This window comes from Sander lucioperca, chromosome 12 (assembly GCF_008315115.2).
Source record: "Sander lucioperca isolate FBNREF2018 chromosome 12, SLUC_FBN_1.2, whole genome shotgun sequence".
Taxonomy (NCBI): domain Eukaryota; kingdom Metazoa; phylum Chordata; class Actinopteri; order Perciformes; family Percidae; genus Sander; species Sander lucioperca.
The window spans coordinates 35,744,868-35,765,327 of NC_050184.1; the positions used below are offsets into that span (position 1 = coordinate 35,744,868).

General features: G+C 40.8%; 1 long non-coding RNA gene across 1 annotated transcript; it reads right to left on the minus strand.

Annotated features, from left to right (window-relative positions):
• Positions 1–16,254: 16,254 nt before the first annotated feature.
• Positions 16,255–19,360, minus strand: LOC116045438. Its single transcript, XR_004898983.1, has 2 exons — positions 19,303–19,360; positions 16,255–16,442 (listed from the first exon to the last, which is right to left on the minus strand). It is a non-coding gene; the product is annotated as an uncharacterized LOC116045438 (long non-coding RNA).
• Between the last annotated feature and the right edge of the window lie 1,100 nt (positions 19,361–20,460).

The following is a 20,460-nucleotide window of genomic DNA, read 5'->3' on the forward strand; positions in this document are numbered from 1 at the left end:
AGATACTGTGGGAGGTGCTGCGGGAGTTTGGGGTGAGGGGGTCCCTTCTCAGGGCCATCCAATCTCTGTACGACCAAAGCGAGAGCTGTGTCCGGGTTCTCGGCAGTAAGTCGGACTCGTTTCAGGTGAGAGTTGGCCTCCGCCAGGGCTGCGCTTTGTCACCAATCCTGTTTGTAGTATTTATGGACAGGATATCGAGGCGTAGTCGGGGTGGAGAGGGGTTGCAGTTTGGTGAGCTGGGGATCTCATCGCTGCTTTTTGCGGATGATGTGGTCCTGATGGCATCGTCGGCCTGTGACCTTCAGCACTCACTGGATCGGTTCGCAGCCGAGTGTGAAGCGGCTGGGATGAGGATCAGCACCTCTAAATCGGAGGCCATGGTTCTCAGCAGGAAACCGATGGAGTGCCTTCTCCAGGTAGGGAATGAGTCCTTACCCCAAGTGAAGGAGTTCAAGTACCTTGGGGTATTGTTCGCGAGTGAGGGGACAATGGAGCGGGAGATTGGTCGGAGAATCGGCGCAGCGGGTGCGGTATTACACTCAATCTATCGCACCGTTGTGACGAAAAGAGAGCTGAGCCAGAAGGCAAAGCTCTCAATCTACCGGTCAGTTTTCGTTCCTACCCTCACCTATGGTCATGAAGGCTGGGTCATGACCGAAAGAACGAGATCCAGGGTACAAGCGGCCGAAATGGGTTTCCTCAGGAGGGTGGCTGGCGTCTCCCTTAGAGATAGGGTGAGAAGCTCAGTCATCCGTGAGGAGCTCGGAGTAGAGCCGCTGCTCCTTCGCGTCGAAAGGAGCCAGTTGAGGTGGTTCGGGCATCTGGTAAGGATGCCCCCTGGGCGCCTCCCTAGGGAGGTGTTCCAGGCACGTCCAGCTGGGAGGAGGCCTCGGGGAAGACCCAGGACTAGGTGGAGGGATTATATCTCCAACCTGGCCTGGGAACGCCTCGGGATCCCCCAGTCGGAGCTGGTTAATGTGGCTCGGGAAAGGGAAGTTTGGGGTCCCCTGCTGGAGCTGCTACCCCCGCGACCCGTTACCGGATAAGCGGAAGAAGATGGATGGATGGATGTCTGACATTTCATATTGACTGTTGGTATTTTCTGTGACTGAATGTGGTTTTAAATCTGTTGAGGTCTGTTCAGACTGAAAGTAAAGACACTGATGATGTAATACACAGTCAGAAAAGAGAAAGCAAACAGCTTTATTTATTTAACTGATTTGTAGAATAACATCAATGATTGAATTGTTTTAAATGTTTTGGAATGTGGAACAATTAAATGCAAATAAATGAAATAAAACAAGGCCACATGTTGATTATTAGTGACTTGATTTGGTGAATTTATCATTTCTGACGTGTCAACTCCTAATTAAAAGGTATCATTTACGTCCACTAAAAGTTCTGTTGTTGCTGCTGACAGACTCAGATTATTATTCTAAGAGTCTGACAACATTACCTACAGAGATAGAGCTTTTAGTTAAAGGACAATTCCGGCACAGAATGAACCTAGGGGTTAATAACATATGTGTACTGAGTCGATCGTTCTCTGGGATCTGTTTTCATGCTAATCAAATGTGTCTCTAGCTTGAATCAAGCTAGTGCAGACCGCTGATTAGCTTATAAAGCTACTTGTCGGGGCAGAGGGTAAAGTAAAAAGAAAACTATTTCTACACCACTTACAAGGCTCAAAATAGCACCACACTTCAACGGTAGCATAATGAGGGTCCCTACATGTAAACCCAAGCATTGAGAACTTTGTAAGTGTACAGACAGCTTATTAAATAGATAGATTATAAAGACAGTAGCTCTCACGTATACATGCGGGCGCCATCTTGGAAAACAGTCATGACCAGTCGTCCACGGAACGCCGTGTTTGAGCTGTTTCTGGTTACTGGTTGCACGCCGTTCATCGTTATTTTGACCTGTTCTAAGAATTGGGTATTTTGATATTTCTGTATACTGAGGTTGGAATTGCATGAACTGGATATGACTGGAAAGATAAGACTGATGAAGATGATTTTATAAGCCAAATTATAATCCTTGTCCCAAAAGTAACCATTTCATGGTAGTGAGTCAGTTTTCATAAACTTGGCGTTAGTGTATAATAAGTGTGTAAAGTGTGTATATATTGAGCTATTGTGACCTTGAGGATAATCAGAGCCTCATTAAACTTTACAAGCACAAACTCCAGACATGTAGCATTCAGAGAGTGGATCGCTTTCCTACATTGAGAATAAGATTGTTGGGGGCTGGTTCTGTCAAAAGTATTTGATACAGGGCGGTCTATGTAGCTCAACTGGTTGAGCCTGTGCCCCCGTGTACTCAGTCCTCGCTGCAGCAGCAACAGTGGCGGGTTCAATTTCGACCTGCAGCGCTTTGCTGGATGTCATTCCCCCCCTCTCTCTCTCCCCTTTCATGTTTTCAGCTGTCAAATAAAGGGCTAAAATGCCAAAAATATAATTCTTAGAATACAAAAAGTATTCAATACAAAATTACATCATGAACTTTCAACCTTTTCAGCAGTTCTGTAGTGGTAGAATTTTTTTAGTAAAGTGTAGTATCAAACCAGAAATTGCTCCAACAGATATATACGTATATATATTATGTTATTATTTTCCCTGTTGTTGCAGACATAGGCTTCTTGAAGATTGCACTGTTTAGTGATATGTTACTTTTTCAAACAGTATCTTCATGCCCTCTCAAGCCACATGTTTGTGGTTGATCCTCTGCAAGGGACAAATGAAGTTGAGGACTCCAGAAAGGCTGGCCACAGATTTGGGTAATATCAAATAGATTTATGGAAATAGATAGGTAACACACACATTTGCTAAAGCCATAGAGTAGACGCGAAGGTTGACCAAAATAGATTTTCCTTTCATCCTGTAGACAGTACTTCAAGATGCGCCGGAACAGACTTGGAAAGGAGGACTGGGTTAACATCAAGTGGAAGCCTGGCAAGATAACCCACACCTTTCAGAAAGATGTCACCAGCTGTGGGGTCTTGGTCATGCAGTTGATTCTGTACAACATGCTGTCTTTATGATAGATCTAACACTTTGTAAATATATATATATAGGCTGTCAAACAATTAATTTTTTTTAATCGCGATAAATCGCTGAATTTCTATAGTTAATCGCGATTAATATTATATTATATATATTTTATCACATGATTAAAATTCTATTATTTTGCATTTCAGAACAGTGTTTAAGTACATATTAACAATCGAAAGCAATTTTAACCAGTGTATCTTGATTGGGAATCAAATGAATGCAAAGAAAGTTACTTTATGAACTTGATTTTAAGATTTGTAATTATTTATTTACTGTAAACAAAAGAAAAATGTGTGAATCTGTCATTATTGCACAATTCCTCCAAGTACCTAACTAAAAAACAAAAAATCTCTATCCTTACTAGAGTCAATATAGTGTTTAGTAACTCCTAAATAATGTTGATTACTCACTGACGTCCAGTGATCACCGGTTAATGAGACAGCGTTTGCAGCACCTTGCAGCAGTTCCAGTTTGGCTGCTTTCTCCGTGTCATACAGGCTGTGTATCCGTGAAAACTACTGTCCCCCTCGACGGCAACGAGACAGGTCAGAACATGCCAACCGTAGTACGTCTTTAAGACCAGAGTCCTCTACGATGCTGACAGGTCTGCAGTTAGTTGCCACCCATTTCGCAAGAGCTGTAGTCATTTTTTGGGATTTGGTTTCATCCACAGGTCAGCAAGTAACACTCTCCAAAATAGTGCTTTGCCTGAGTGGGTAGCATGCTAGTGGGTAGCATCAACGTTAACTGTACAACGTTTAGCTCCGTAGGTGGTAGCTCAAGCTTGACGTGCTTCGGTGATATTTTAATTCGGCTTTACACAATGTTCATGTGGCTTTCGACTTGTCTACAAGCCGTCCGGGAGTTTTGGAAAATAAAAAGCTCCATTCAGGATTTCATTGCTGCTGTCTTTCTCCATCATGCTGCAGCCTGCAGCAGCAGGATGTGATACGAGGAAGTGGCAGCTTGATGATAAGTAACGGTGCTGCAAAGGGTCAAAATAGCAGTCTTTTAGGCACAACGCAAAGCCGAGTGAAGTGTAAAATAAATTAATAAATGCCGGCATGCGATTAATGCGATCAAAAAAAATGAATCGCATCGCGTCGGCCCTTAATCGCATCGCGTTAACGCTGACAGCCCTACTTAAAAGATCTTAAAGTCCACAGATATGGAGCAACTCTCTGACTTTATAGATGAATTAAAATATTACTTCACTTTCAAAGTCCTGACAGCTCAGTTGTTTGTGCACATGCACCAAACAGCTGATCAGAGTATTCAGACACCACGCTGATGTTTTAGAGGAACAGCTGATTCAGTGTTTAGCCCACTACTTTTTAAGGGTTTTTAATTTAAGGGATGAGTAATCCTAAAAGGACTTACATTTTTTTCTTTTTTAAGAATAATGAAATAAATAGAGGAGCATGTAACAAAGGTACCACAGCTGGATTTGAACTTGTGACTTTAAAGTCTTGCAGCCAAACTGCTCCAAGAGACTTTAAGGTTTCTGTCACATTCAGGGTCTCATCAAAAAGTTGTAAGTTTGAGGGTTACTTTGAATTCCTGATCCCATTCAGAGAGTTGCTCCACATCAACAACTGGTTTTTCTTGGTTCCTTCTACAGATGTTGACTTGGGCTTACATTCCAGCTTGGTTCTTGTTTAATACTGAGTGAAAACTGCAGGACATTCAGAACTCCAAACTAACTAATGAACTGATGAAATCAAAATACACAGAAGAAATCAAAATGTTGAACAGGTGAAGAGAGAGAAAGTCAATCTGGTTTATTATCATGTTTTCATCTGGAGTTTCCCCTGAAATATTCATATTTCTGTTATTGGAGTTTGAGAACATTTATCATAACTTAAACAATCATTTCATACAATAATAACACAAGAAATATACTCTCACACACACACACACACACACACACACACACACACACACACGCACACAGACACACGCACACACACAGACACACACACACATACACACACACTCACACACACACACACACACACACACACACACTCACAGAGACACATACACTTACACACACAGACACACACACTCACAGAGACACATACACTTACACACACAGACACACAAACACACACACACACACTCACACACACATACACACTCACACACAAACAGATACACACACACACACATACACACACACACACACACACACACACACATAAACACACAGACACACACACACACACACACAGACACACACACACACATACACACTTTCTACATGCTGGATTTTAAATATTTAAATCCTATTTAAGAAAGAAAAGTTCAATTATTGTTATTACTACACATATGACAGGTTGATTTAATTATTTATACTCTATATTATATCATTTTGTTTGTTTTTTCCGTTTTTTGTAACTGTTAAATAATTTATTTTGAATGTGTCTTCAGTGTTACAGTAAAATACAGTTGTTGGTTGTTGTTTTTTAAATATCTTGACCTAGTTTAATTCTATTGGTTGCTGTTAACTTCCCGTCCAATCAGCTGTCGTTGTGAGGGCAGAGGGGCGGGCCCTCGGCGGTGAAGAGGAGAATGTTAGTTAGTTAGAGTTATCTGTGATGATGATAAAGAGAAGCTGTTTTCTCCGGTTAAAAACTACACGTTACCAGACCGCTGATGTTTTAATATCATTTTACATCCACACAGTTTGTAGAAGTTGTGATACCAACGGCTGTTAGCATCGTTAGCCCGCTAACATCGTTAGCATCGTTAGCAGTTAGTGTAGCATTGCCAGACATAGCTCTCCAGAGCCCAAGCTAAAGTCAGTGTGGAGTGCTAGCTTGTAGGCTAACAGAGAAGCCAGTTAGTAGTAGTTTTAAGTGACTGAGACATTTTGTCTCCAGAGGACAGAGAGGACCGGGACACCGCTCTGTTGTGACACGGCAGGGAGACGACACCTCCCGCCTGCAGTCATCTCCGTCAGACGCCACCGTTCAAACCTGGGCTGGTTTAAAGGTCAGAGTCACTCCGTGTTAGTAGTTCATGTGTTTATAACTTCATTAAACGGCTGTTTGTGTGTAAAATAAAATGCTAATTCAACAGATGAGTTGTAATGGTAGCAGACAGCACATGTGCATCTGCAGACACATGTTACAGGCTAGTAGTACTCATGATAGCAGGTAGGTTGGTAGGTGGACAGATTCTGAGGGACTTTTTAAGAAAAATAAAATAAATACATAAAGAACTCATGAGAGATCTGACCATTGAAATGTGCATATCAATATGCAGCTCAAAGCAAGATGAAAATAATAGCTTAAAACCTATAATTAGCAGTAGTTTCACAGCCATATTCATAGCCTACATGTCATTTTCTCATATATATATATATTTTATTATTATTAGAAGATGTGTGTCTCCAGGTGGAAGAGCTTGAGGGAGCAGCTGGGCCTCATCAGCTCGGCCATGGAAGAAGATGGCTGTGATGGGGTTCCTGGCCCCGTTCCTGGAGGGCAGGCCAACCACCTCCAACCTGCCCCGCCAAGCTAGCCCTGCCACCCCCCCCCCCAGCTGCACCCATCCCATGGCTTCACTCTCCCCCACCTGCACCCACTCCGCCATATTCTGCCCCCACCCCCCCAGCTACACCCACTCCGCCATATTCTGCCCCCACCCCCCCAGCTACACCCACCCCGCCAAATTCTGCATTTTGTTCAATAAGTTCATATTTTGTTCAATAAATAATTGAGTTGTTTCAATGGTGTGCATGACTATCGTTCCCATCAGTGTTCATTATTCTGTAGGGTTTATGCTTTCTAAGCCGAGATAGATAGATAGATAGATAGATAGACAGATAGATAGATAGATAGATAGATAGATAGATAGATAGATAGATAGATAGATAGATAGATAGATAGATAGATAGATTGTAACTGTACAAGTACATTAGAATGTTGTTTGGATGAATCCTGTTGATACCCACATGAAAAAGAGAAACTTCAGAGGTAAAACTAATAACTAAACAAAAGCAAGTGGAAATAAGATAACTGACAATATATGAATTGTATATACACAGAATGAAGACTTTAATGACAAGTGTAGGTTAGATCAGGTGAGTTGTCACAAGGGGTCAGAACAGGTATCTAGTAGTGGAACATCCCTGTGAAATGTGTATTTAGTGTGGTTGTTCAGGCTAACAGGGCTCTATGTTTTTCACAACAGTATAAGAGGTGAAAAACAACTTCCAGTATGTCGGTAATGATGAGAGGAATGTTTGGACCAATTTTCGTGAATATCGAAACAACTATGTCCAAATTAATGCCTTCCATGCATTAGGGTGCACTTATTAAACTCACATGGACCAAATCGCTGTATAGTCTTGTTATGGTTGTTGCGCCAACTTTTGGGAGTTTTAGAGTATATAAGGGCGTCAAAAATGTGTTCAAAGGCTAAAACAAATAAGAGGGCCCTATAGAGCAGCCATGCCACGTCTAGGCCCAAATGTGAAAGCAGCCCGGAAAAATTACTATTTTGAACATTGCTGCAACATTTTGAGAGTTTCTGTGCATCCTAAAGTCCTTAAACATGTATTCATAAAATGAGAATTAGATTGACTTCCTGTCAGGCAAAAGAAAAGTAAAAAAAAAATTTAATATGTTTCTAAAGATGAGAACAAAGTTTTTACCAAATTTCAAACATGCCTACGTTTTCCAACTGAAACATCTTTAAACCTCTTAACGTTTAGGCAGAGCAGCCTATGTCATCTTTCATCAGAGAAATACTAAATGGTCGCCTTTGGGCCTTCCCCCTCACACTGTGGGTACATTGTGGTAAAACAGCTTCAACACTAGCATAGAAAAATCGCCAAAAATACGTAAAAAAACCCCGTATAAATAAATGTCAAAAAAGCGTCAAATGAGCATCGAAAAAAGTGTAAAGTCGAGAGTTCTGAGGAAAGGCAGAAAACCGTCCAGCTGATCCAGGATAACATTCTTGCTGTTCAGAAGATAAAGTTACTACTGGTCAGCCTTCAATGTGGAGAGAAGATCAGAATATAACAACACAGCTATCAGGGCATGAGGAGGAGGCAGGAGGAAACAGCTTGGCTCTCAAACATCTTCACTACGAGGCAGTGTGAATGAGCTGGTGTTTTTTAAGGTGACTACTCTGAGAAAACATTTTCCCACATTGTTCACACCAGTACGGCTTCTCTCCAGTGTGAACACGTCGGTGGATTTCTAGGTTACCACTCTGAGAAAAGGTTTTAGCACATAAATCACAGCTGTAAGGTTTATCTCCAGTGTGAATGCGTTGATGTCTTTTAAGGTCACTACTCTGAGAAAATGTTTCCCCACATTGTTCACACCAGTACGGCTTCTCTCCAGTGTGAACTCGCTGGTGCCTTTCTAGGCTACCACTCTGAGTAAAAGTTTTCCCACATTGATCACAGCTGTACGGCTTCTCTCCAGTGTGAATGCGTTGATGTCTTTTTAGGTTACTCTGTAGTGTGAAAGCTGCCCCACATTGATCACAGCTGTACGGCTTCTCTCCAGTGTGGATGTGTTGATGTGTTTTGAGGGTACTCTGTCGTGTGTATGCTGCCCCACATTGATCACAGCTGTACGGCTTCTCTCCAGTGTGAATGAGTTGATGGTTTTTTAGGTTACTCTGTAGTGTGAAAGCTGCCCCACATTGATCACAGCTGTACGGCTTCTCTCCAGTGTGAATGAGTTGATGGTTTTTTAGGTTACTCTGTAGTGTGAAAGCTGCCCCACATTGATCACAGCTGTGTAGATTCTGGCCAGTGTGAACTCTCTGATGAATCTTTAAATATCCAGATGATGTGAAGGATTTGTCACAGTGCTGACAGTGGTGACGTTTGGGTCCCTCTCCTCCTCTCCGTTTCTATAACAAAAAACAAACAAAGAGAGTTAGTGAAAAACCTTCTTTAAACCTTAGACTTGCTCTCACACACAATTTTCACTAATTTTAATATAATACATTTATGAAAATGTGTGCCGGTTGCAGACATGTTATTAGGAAGCAAATGTACTCTTCATAACTTTCATAAGTTCAGAAATATTCTAAATTGTTTTGGCAAGTTTCCCCATTCAAGTGAAGTCAAGTTTATTTATATAATACGTTTAAAGTGCCCATATTATGAAAAAAATCACTTTTTCTGGGATTTGGGGTGTTATGTTGTGTCTCTGGTGCTTCCACACACATACAAACTTTGAAAAAAATCCATCCATGCTGTTTAGAGTGAGATACAGTTTCTGAATGTGTCCTGCCTTCAGTCTCTGGGTGAGCTGTTCAAAATCGGCACGGCTTGTGACGTCACCGCAACCATTAGCTCGTAGCGTTAGCGTTAGCATGCTAACGCTAGCATGCTACCTCGTTCTCAATAGCAAAGCACTGCTACAAAACACACAAGTTCACCATAATCTACAAAAGAACTACTTCCATGTGCGCCCTCATTTAGAAGTCTCCCGGCTAATTGCCTTGTAACTGACCGAAGTTGTAGAAACAGCCTTTCTTTTACTGTCTATGGAGCTAGCTAGCTGACATGATCTACATCTGAGCTACTGGGCATGTGCGAGTGCAATCAAAGATAGTACAGAAGAAGAAGAAGAAAAGAGGTCTCACTCTGTAGCTAAAACAGAGACCAGGTGAAAAGAGGATCTGCAGCAGTGAGAGAGAGCGGTGCAGTACAACAAAAATATGGTGTTTTTTGAAAATTAAACCATGTAAACCTATTCTGGTACAACCTTAAAATACAATTATGAACCTGAAAATGAGCATAATATGGCTGCTTTAAAACAACCAGAGTTGACCAAAGTGCTGTACAAATTGAAGTCCACGAGTCATACAATAACACAAATAAAAATAAAATAGCAATAAAAGCAAGAAAATACAGTACAACATGTGAGAATAAAAGAATGGGGACAATTTAAAAACTAAAACATTTGCACTCTCTTCAGTTTTACTTTCAGTTAGAAATTCCATGGTAACTTTAAACACAAACCTCTCATACATTCTGGGCATTTTTCAACATTTAAATCCCATTCAGACCTTTTGAAATACATACATTTATTTGATGTCAAAATAAAGGTAAAGTTGGTTGCAGACATGTCACTATGGAAGCCATCGGGCTCTAATAACCTCAGTAGTGTGGACGTGAGGTGTAAACATAGCTAAGGTTATTTAATTTAAAAACAAAACGTAGTAGTAAATGTAAATGTAGCCCAAGTCTCATGTTGGTAGCATGTTAAAGGGGTGATAGAATGCAAAACTGAGTTTACCTCATAGTCATAGTTGAATTACGACTAATTACGGTAAAATAGGCATACATAGTAGGGCTGGGATTATTTGTCGACACAAATAATTTGCGTCGACGCGTCATGCGTAGAAATCTAAAAGGAACATAGCTTTAGTACCTTTGTCACGCCCCCAAAATTTACAAACAGACAACTGGTCTGAGACCAGCTGGTGTTGTGAATGTAGGTCGTGCAGATCTCAGACAATTTACACATTGTTCGTCTGCTATTTCATCACTAAATTCACTTCTGAGACTTTTTTATGCGAGAAATCAACTATGTAGAGCTCAAATATGGGCCGTTTTACGAACATTGATGGCTAATTGCAAATTTGGTCTGACTGTGTCAGAGTTCAGAAGCTCCACAGTCTGACGTGACAGCCGGCCGGTGCCTGCCGGGGTCTCTGTCTTGCCGGTCGGCCTGTCCACCTTCACAGACCCGCTGTGAGCTGGCTGGACCTCTATCAGGAGACTCACGGACAAGAGGCGTTTATTTCCCCGATCGTTTGTTTAAATAACTCAACACATATCCATTATAAGATTAACTGGAACCTGTGGTTTGTCAAAGTTATAATGCTCCACAAGAGATTGTGGCGGAACAAGCTCGCTGACCGGGCTATCACTCAGACACACTGGCCAGGGAGCAGGCAGAGGAGAGGGAGAGCAGTCTGTAAATAAATTAAAACATGTATATTAGAGCTGTCAGGCTTCCTCTATAATACCATTCAAATTTAATTAGTTATTTTTTTAAATATTCAAATAATATTCAGTAGGGGTGGAACGGTACATGTATTCGTATTGAACCGAAACGGTACAGGCGTCTCAGTTCAGTCCATGAATTTTCACGGAGAATACACGGTATAAAAAAAACAAATACAGATCAAGGCTGCAGGTGGAGGACGACTTGTGTTTATTCTCTCAACACCTCTGTGCATCAAAAGCCTCATTGTTCCCACTGATTAAACTGAAACTCAAAGTTGTGTTGTCTTGAATGCATCGGTTGGGTCATAGAGTTGATGCCACTCTTGTAGCGCAAATTATGTGAATGGTGCATTCTGTTTGTTGTTTAAATGAATAAATAGTGTTGTTGCATCTCTTTTCGGTGTTGTAGTTTGTAGACGGTCCCTAAGGTCTTGTAGTTTGTAGACGGTCCCTATGGTCTTGTAGTTTGTAGACGGTCCCTAAGGTGTTGTAGTTTGTAGATGGTCCCTATGCTCCTTCTTCCTCTTGCTCCCTCGCTCCTCTGAGTCTCCCGAGGCCTCACTCACAACTTTCCTCTTGCCCTCCTTCTTTTTCTCCTCCTTCTCCTTGTATTTCTGCATGTACTCTGCGATAAGGTCGGGGCAGTCCAGGTTGTCTTGAAGCTCCCATGTCTTATCCTCACTGGAAAGGTGAGTGTGACAGAAGAAAATCTCCTCAGACTTTGTTTTTTAGGCTATACATTTTCACTCTAATTACTAATTTGTATATTCCTTTGTTCTATTGCCATTTTGTAAGGTTATTATAGGTCTGCAACTTAATGTCAAAATACCAAACCTTCAACTTTATTTTTTTTTGGGGCTTTTCCGCCTTTAATTTTTGACAGGACAGCTAGGTGAGAAGGGGAGAGAGAGGTGGAAGACATGCAGGAAATTGTCACAGGTTGGATTCGAACCCTCGACCTCTGCGTCGAGACATAAACCTCTCAGTATATGTGCGCCTGCACTACCACTGAGCCAACATTCAGAATTGGCCTCCATTCAATTCATGAACTGAAATTTTTGTTGACTCCGCCCCACAGGAAGTTGAATTTGAATGACAGGAAGTGGAATTAAATTCATGGCAATTCAAAGAAATTCCACAACAGAAAGAATGTGTTGAATCTCACATACATTCAGTGTTAGGAAGGTTACTTTGGAAATGTAATTGCTTACTGTCATAAGTTACCCATTATAAATGTGGTTTGGATTACTTTATTTGGACTACTTTATCAATGCAAGCAATTTCCTTTTAATTTGATTAGAAACTGATTGAATTACACATTTTACCTCAGTAATACAACTAAATACAATTACATTAATTTTCTAATTTAATAACATTTCATTACACGTAACTAGTCAGTGTTGGGGGTAACTCCTTATGAAGTAATGCCATAATATAATCACATTTGGCTGTAACTGAGTAATGTAACGCATTAATGTTACTGTTGTGATGTGAGTTGAAGGTGTGTTTAAGCCCTTTTATGAGCTATATGCCAGGCTCTTGCTGTGTTGCGCTACAGTAATGTAATGAGTAGAGTAATGAGTTACTATCCATACAGAATAACAAGTAAGGTAATGCATTATGGTTGTTTTTTTTGTTTTAAAGTGAATGTGTATTATACGTTCTTGAGTAGTGACCCCAACACTGATGATATCAAATATCGGTAGCATAATACCATCAAGAGATGGTTTTCAACATAAAAGAAAAGTAGCCTTGATGGAGCCACAGACTGGAGCACTGCAGTGCCTGCATATGGCTCTGTGGTTTCCAGGTGTTCCTGTTGGAATTGGTTCTTCAAAATGAACTCGTACAGATGACCTTTTAGGCCTGCTATTATTTTCCATGTCGCTGTTATTACAGGTGTCAGATCTATAAACGTTTGTAATCTGAAGTTGTAAGGGACTTCTGAAACTTAAAACGTCCAGTGTTGACCATCAAGAAGCTTTCAAACAAATTACCACATCAAATTATTTGGAAACCATTTAAATACTTGTTTAAAGTAAAGCATTCTGGGAAATGGAGTCATGTTCCATCATGTTCCACAAAATTACAATAAATCAAACTTAATTATTTGTTCTGTGACTAGAGCTTTTAACATTCATTGCTGAGGGAAAACATTTCCTGTTAATGTAATCTGTACAAGTAGTTCAAACTAATATCATTTACAGAATATGTAATGCAATCATATCTGACATATATTGTAAAGCTTCATTGTAAAACACTTCCCTTAAATTATGTATATGAATTTCTTGTAATTCTAGAGGTATGTGATGATGTGGGGGTATGGTGAAGGGTATGTGATGATGTGGGGGTATGGTGAAGGGTATGTGATGATGTGGGGGTATGGTGAAGGGGATGTGATGATGTGGGGGTATGGTGAAGGGTATGTGATGATGTGGGGGTATGGTGAAGGGTATGTGATGATGTGGGGGTATGGTGAAGGGTGTGATGTGGGGGTAGGGGATGGATGTGGGGGGTATGGTGAAGGGGATGTGATGATGTGGGGGTATGGTGAAGGGGATGTGATGATGTGGGGGTATGGTGAAGGGTATGTGATGATGTGGGGGTATGGTGAAGGGTATGTGATGATGTGGGGGTATGGTGAAGGGGATGTGATGATGTGGGGGTATGGTGAAGGGGATGTGATGATGTGGGGGTATGGTGAAGGGGATGTGATGATGTGGGGGTATGGTGAAGGGGATGTGATGATGTGGGGGTATGGTGAAGGGGATGTGATGATGTGGGGCTATTTTAATTCCAAAGTCCACGTGAACTTTATCAGGATGCATAGTATCCTGGATCCATGAAATAACTGGCCTTTAAAAATAAAAATCTGCCTGCCTCTATGGGAATTTAACATAGGATTGTGTATACTTATGCCCCCTATATTTTAACGAAGAACATGTATTTATTTATGATAAATTATTCATTCACAAAGAAAATTGGTGTCCTTAAAAGGTTGGACTTTTCCTATTTTTTTTAATTAAGGCATTAAGATCAATTTCGAATAGATTATTTTTGTATTCCTCTTTTTAGTCAACTTAAGCATTGGTTCATTAATATATATATATATATATATATATATATATGTTTCAGGACCAAGAACACCAAGTATTAATATTATAGACTCATACTTACTTTGAGAACCCCTTCCATTTCAGCAGAAACTCTACTCTTCCCTTCACCACTCTACGGTCCAAAACCTTCTCCACCTCATACTCCTCTTCCGCTGCTGCAGGCTGCTCCTCCTCCTCGGCCTTCTTGTCCTTCTTTCCTGCTACGGTCGCCAGCTTGACGTCTGCTGAGGGCTCCTTTGGTAGACCCAAGGGGGAAACATGCAGAGATAATGATACAAGGGTTAGAAGAACTAATGAGAGGTGGGAGTGAATTATAGTTCACCATGTTTTACTATATTAAAATGTTCTGTTTGAATGGAGAAAATGCAAGGGCTGATGAGGTGACCAATCCATAGGACTTCAGAGTGTGTGAGTGTTGTCTTTTGGGGAGTAATTGTAAAGATGTACAAAGAATATGTTTAATGTTACACCATTTTATATCTAACTGGGATGTTTTGGGACTGATTGTGGCAGGATTGCTGCGGATGAAGTAATGTTACACAGGGTGATACACTGGTAAGAGCTAATGACGTTTAGCCATGTATGCAGCTAATTTAAATAGCTCACTTTACTGTATTGTGTCACCAGTTAACTTCATTTTATATTACATGTGGCTAGTGTTGGGTACCGTACACATTTTTACCAGTGCCGGTACCGATATTTCATTAAAAACATCCTAATTTTCTTGTATTAGAGATGCACCGATTACAACTTTCTAGGCCGATTCCGATTTTCTTTGAGTTAGGCCAGCAGATACCGATTTTAGCCGATTCCGATTTCATTTTTTCTAACCACTTTACAGCACACACAAATATTTATTTTCTATATTTTCTTTAATAGAACATTTTGCACAGAACATAGAAAACATTTTTAACAGATAATGGATCACTATAAAATAGAACTTTATAAATTACTCCTGGTCTGGGAAATTCACACACATCTAAAGTGCAATGTTAGAACCATTTCCTTCTTTTCACATCCAATATCCAACTAAAAAATGTGATTTTGGTTTTTGGTGTAGTCCCTCCACGCCCTACTTTCTCCTTGCAGGTGTTGCATATTGCAAACTTGTTATCTTCTGCACAAACGCTGAAGAATTCCCAAACAGCTGACATGTTGCAGGTTAATTCACCAGGTTCCCTACATGTGGGATAATAGTGCCGACACGTGCTTCACACCGCGAGCAGGTACGCACGACACACGGCGGGAAAGTTGAGAGAAAGGAAAAAGAGACCGTGCTGTGGCGTCCGTGTGTGCGTGCGTCCTTGAGAACTGTAACTGGTATAACTTATGTTGTCAGTTAATTGGAACGTTGACCGGCATGAAATCACCATATGTCAGACTGACTTAAGTGAGTGATGTCAGTGCCCGTGTGGTCACGCAAGGAGAGCGAGCCGTAACGGAGAGTAGTGTATGAGTGTCGCTGTGAGGAAAAGCAAGAGAAAAAAGAGATAGCAAAGATGATGTAAAGTGAGTTAAAAGTGAACAATAAAACAACAAGCTTGAGCTTCTCAAGACACGGTGGCTTTATCTGTTGTCAATACCGCCGGTAAAGTGAATGGAGTCACCCCCGAAAAACATCGGCTTAACCCTCAGTTCAATGTGCCTTTACGGTGTTTTGCTGTCATTTACGGCCACTCTGCTTTCTCTCCTCTCCGTTGATCTATTTCACAGAAAGTTCCATTGTCAATAAAGTAAAAAGAAAAAAAAAATAGTTTGCCGACAATGCCGAGGACAGACGCTTCTCAGCACAGCGGTCTTAGACAGAGAGCAGAGAGGGCGACTCAGCAGTCTGCTAACCTGTTGCTCTCTCTAATATAACCAATATAAGCTGCTCTGTTTAGGCTACAAAGCTTGCATGCAGGCTGAAACTCAACCGTGCAGTTTTGTCAGGATTAAACTGTACGCAGAAGGAAACTCCGCTAACTGCTAGGCTAATGTGCAATGGTAAACACTGCAGCGTTAATGTGTCCACATCCACCTCAGCTCAATGGACTGTCCATCCTCGTGTGCAAAGCTGAAGTGACGAGCAACTTACGTTTTTTTTTTCTCTCTCCATAAACTCTTGAATGTAGGATAGAAGACAGTCGATGAGGAGAACTACACAATGATTATTGCTTTCATTATATTTCATATCACATGATATCTGTTCTCCTGCTCCTGCTGATCCACACTGGAGCTACACTCCTGCTGCTCCTCTTTAATAACAATCTGGCTTTTTGTTGTCTGGAAGCAAAGCTGAAACAGACAGAAGTTAATGTCAGCTAAAGCTTAGAGATTGCAGGGTTTCCCCCAGAAAAGTTGTTTAGCTCGGTGGCCAGTGTGAAAATGAGACTCTAAAAAAGCTAGGGAAATGAATATTGGAATAGCCTGCCCCCCACTCCAGGATGAAATAAAGTGAAGTCATTTGAAGTAAACCATCTGTTGACTGTTGATTTGTTAGTAGTTTTTGTCTGGGTCACAACGACCTAGGTGTACTTAAGAAAAGGAAAATGAGAGGACTGTTAGTCCGGGGGGGGGGGTCCTGCCACAGTTTTATAATGATCCAAAACATTTTTACATCTCTCTTGTGTTCTGTGCTAATGCTTCCTACGCCACCCCGAAGAAACCCCGACCCCGCTGTACGCTCAGACATGCTAGGAGACATGTACCGTAGAGTACACGGCTCGATCCGAGACCTTATTATACATCCATGTCTGAGACTCACTGACAACATCGTTTCTGGTAAGTAACATTAAAACTAACGACACAGTATCCACTGCAGTTATCCACTAGTCAAGACACACTTTTATCATTATGAATGTACGACAGCAAACAGATAATTAACGTGATCATTTGCTAATGTTAGCTAAGTTAACGTAAGTTATGTGTTAGCTAACAATGTTAGCTGACAGTCTCCTCTCCAACTTGTAATGACAACGTTAGCTTATGTTAAAGGGAAGCTATGTCGATTTTCCACCGGTGTTTGTGTCTTGCAGTGGGGGATGAACAGTGTTTGGCTTCCCCTCATTGCCCTAAACTAATTTACATGACAAACTACATAACGTTAATCTTCTTATCGAATATATGAGTACTGACAGTGTGCTCCAAATGCACCATGCGCCTTAACAGGCTGCAGGGGCTCCATCACTGGGTCGAGCCCAGAGGGCTTTAGAGCTGTTCTTCTCAAAGCCCAGGAACATTAAATGTCCAAAATCAGGGTGCAAAGTTTGTCAAAAAGGGAGGTAGGGAGAGTTGGGAAATAATATATCTTATTGTCCACCATGAAGGTATCATCCAGTAGAAACTATTTTAATTCAATAGCTGTTAATTTATTTGATCTGCTGCACTTTGGATCAATAGACTGAACCTATCGGGTGACCTGAAGAGGGTCTAGCTCAGAACCTTGCCCACTTAAAACTGGGGTTCCTCAGGGATCAGTCATGGGTCCCCTCCTCTTCTCTCTGTACACCAACTCTCTCGGGTCTGTCATTCAGTCGCACGGCTTTTCTTATCACAGCTACGCAGATGACACCCAACTAATTCTCACCTTTCCTGAGTCTGAAACTCAAGTAGCAGCACGTATCTCGGCCTGTCTGACTGACATCTCTTCTTGGATGTCCACACACCATCTGAAACTCAACCTCGACAAGACTGAGCTCCTTTTCCTTCCAGGGAAGGGCTCTCCTACCCAAGACCTGACTATAACAATTGACAACTCTATAGTAGTCCCCACCAAGACTGCTAGAAACCTGGGAGTAACACTTGACGACCAACTCTCCTTCACTGCTAACATTGCTGCAACCACCCGATCGTGTAGATACATGCTGCATAACATCAGAAGGATACGTCCCCTTCTAACGCAGAAGCCGGCTCAGGTTCTGGTTCAGGCTCTAGTCATCTCACGTCTAGACTACTGCAACTCCCTCCTGATTGGCCTGCCTGCATGTGCCATCCAACCCAGTCATTACCTGGAACTATGGACCAAAGTCCTTTTTATAGCACCTCCAAATTCATATTTTGAGTCATTTTACAGCAGAAGTATGGGACTTTGCTTCCAGAAATCTTCAAAATTATACAGTAAAATTGTTTGATTTTCAGTATGACAGTATTAAGTGATGCCCTGTACACACATATGTCAGCCATTGCCTGGAACTATGGACCAAAGTCTTTTTATAGCACCTCCAAATTCATATTTTTAGTCATTTTACAGCAGAAGTATGGGACTTTGCTTCCAGAAATCTCCAAAATTATACAGTAAAATTGTTTGATTTTCAGTACGACAATATTAAGTCATTCCCTGTACTCAAATATGTCAGCCATTGCCTGGAACTATGGACCAAAGTCTTTTTATAGCACCTCCAAATTCATATTTTGAGTCATTTTACAGCAGAAGTATGGGACTTTGCTTCCAGAAATCTCCAAAATTATACAGTAAAATTGTTTGATTTTCAGTATGACAGTATTAAGTGATGCCCTGTACTCAAATATGTCAGTCATTGCCTGGAACTATGGACCAAAGTCTTTTTATAGCACCTCCAGTTTCATATTTTGAGTCATTTTACAGCAGAAGTATGGGACTTTGCTTCCAAAAATCCCCAAATTGATACCGTTTAATTGCCTGATTTTAAATATGGGTGTAGTCAGAGGTGTCCCCTGAAATAAATCAGTCTGGAATTATTGTTGTATTCTTGTAAACTCAAACTATACATTCCTTTCACAATTCACTCATTTGTTTTGTATAATGGACAGACACAGGTTACATGTATTTTACTTCTGGTGAATATAATCCATTACTAGTTTTTATATGTACTTTGTATTAACATCTTATTTTGAAAACCGGAAGTAGTCCAATGTGTATCATCTCGCCAACTTCGCTACTCGATCTCGGCCGTTTGAATGCATTTACCACGCGTGCCGAGCGCATTACAAGTTTAGTGTCGGCTGAGTTGACCACGGAGATCCGAGTGTCGGCTGGCTTGACCGCAGTTAAAGAGCTTAGATTCAAATAGAGCTTATGAACAAATGCGTATTTACATACGTCCTATCGTCATATGGTTGCTGAGAGAACAGATGACAGGAAGGAGAGAAAGATCAACTGAAGGTTTAATGACCAAACCTGCTCTGTGGAACCGAAGCTGAGGGTTGAAAACAGCGTCCAGTAGCTCCCGTTGTCGCTCCTTCTCCTCTTTTGAACGACAAAGTTCCTCCTCGTACTCTGCTATCGTTCTTTCAAACAGCCCAAATATCTCTTCAGCAGCCGCAGTTAGTCGCTGCTCCACCAACGCTCTCAGCATCTGGACTTTACACATTTTACCTCTTTCTCAACACAACAAAGACACTCTGCTAACACACCTTTCTGCTAGACGCCATCTTGTTCAAAGAGTGAAGTTAGCCGCAGTAAAGACTACAGCTTCCGGGACAGATTAGTTGCTGAGCTTCAAAATAAAAGTCCGGAAGTGTTTTAGGCTAATTAGAAGAACAAAAAAAAAAACAGGAAGATATGATTAAAATACACATTTGAAGAAAGACAAACATTTAAATGCATTTTTAGAGCTCTGAGAAAACAAAGAACCAAATTAAAGACGATGGTAGTTTGTTTCCCTTTTTCTTTTAAAGTGTCAAACAGAAGACAGAAGGTTTAATCCTGGAGTGTAAATGTAAGATGTCAACTGTTTATGTTGTTTGTCTAAAGGTGAAGTTAATGTTTATGTTTATATTAGACCGATTATTATCATATAAAATCAGACCACTTTTCTATCTATCTATCAATCAATCAATCAATCAATCAATCAATCAATCAAACATACAAAACACACATCTTCTCTCTCAAGTTATTCATTTATTCATCTGATTTGCGTCATGTGCACAAAAACACAAAGAAGCAGTCGTTGGCAGTTCAAAACTCAGGCTCGCTCCAACATTATTAAATGTGTAGAAAACAAATCATAATAAAAATGAGAATCTCTGAAATAGTACATAAGTTGAAATACAACATACATAACATTAAATTAAATATATTAGTGGTAGTGATTAGTGACTTCACTGAATACACAAACAAAACGGAGGAGGTTTTCTTTCCAGGTTTGGTCCTTCTCACCCCGGGGCTGAGTCAGCTAATAGAACTAGCTAATGGCTAACCACAGCTGATATTAAATCAATAAAATCCAGAAAAATGGATCTTTTAATATTTGAATTTTCACCATGGACGTAGAAGTAAAAAGTGCTTTAAAACAAACTTTTAGGGGCTCACTCAGTTCTTAATGTAAACATGGAC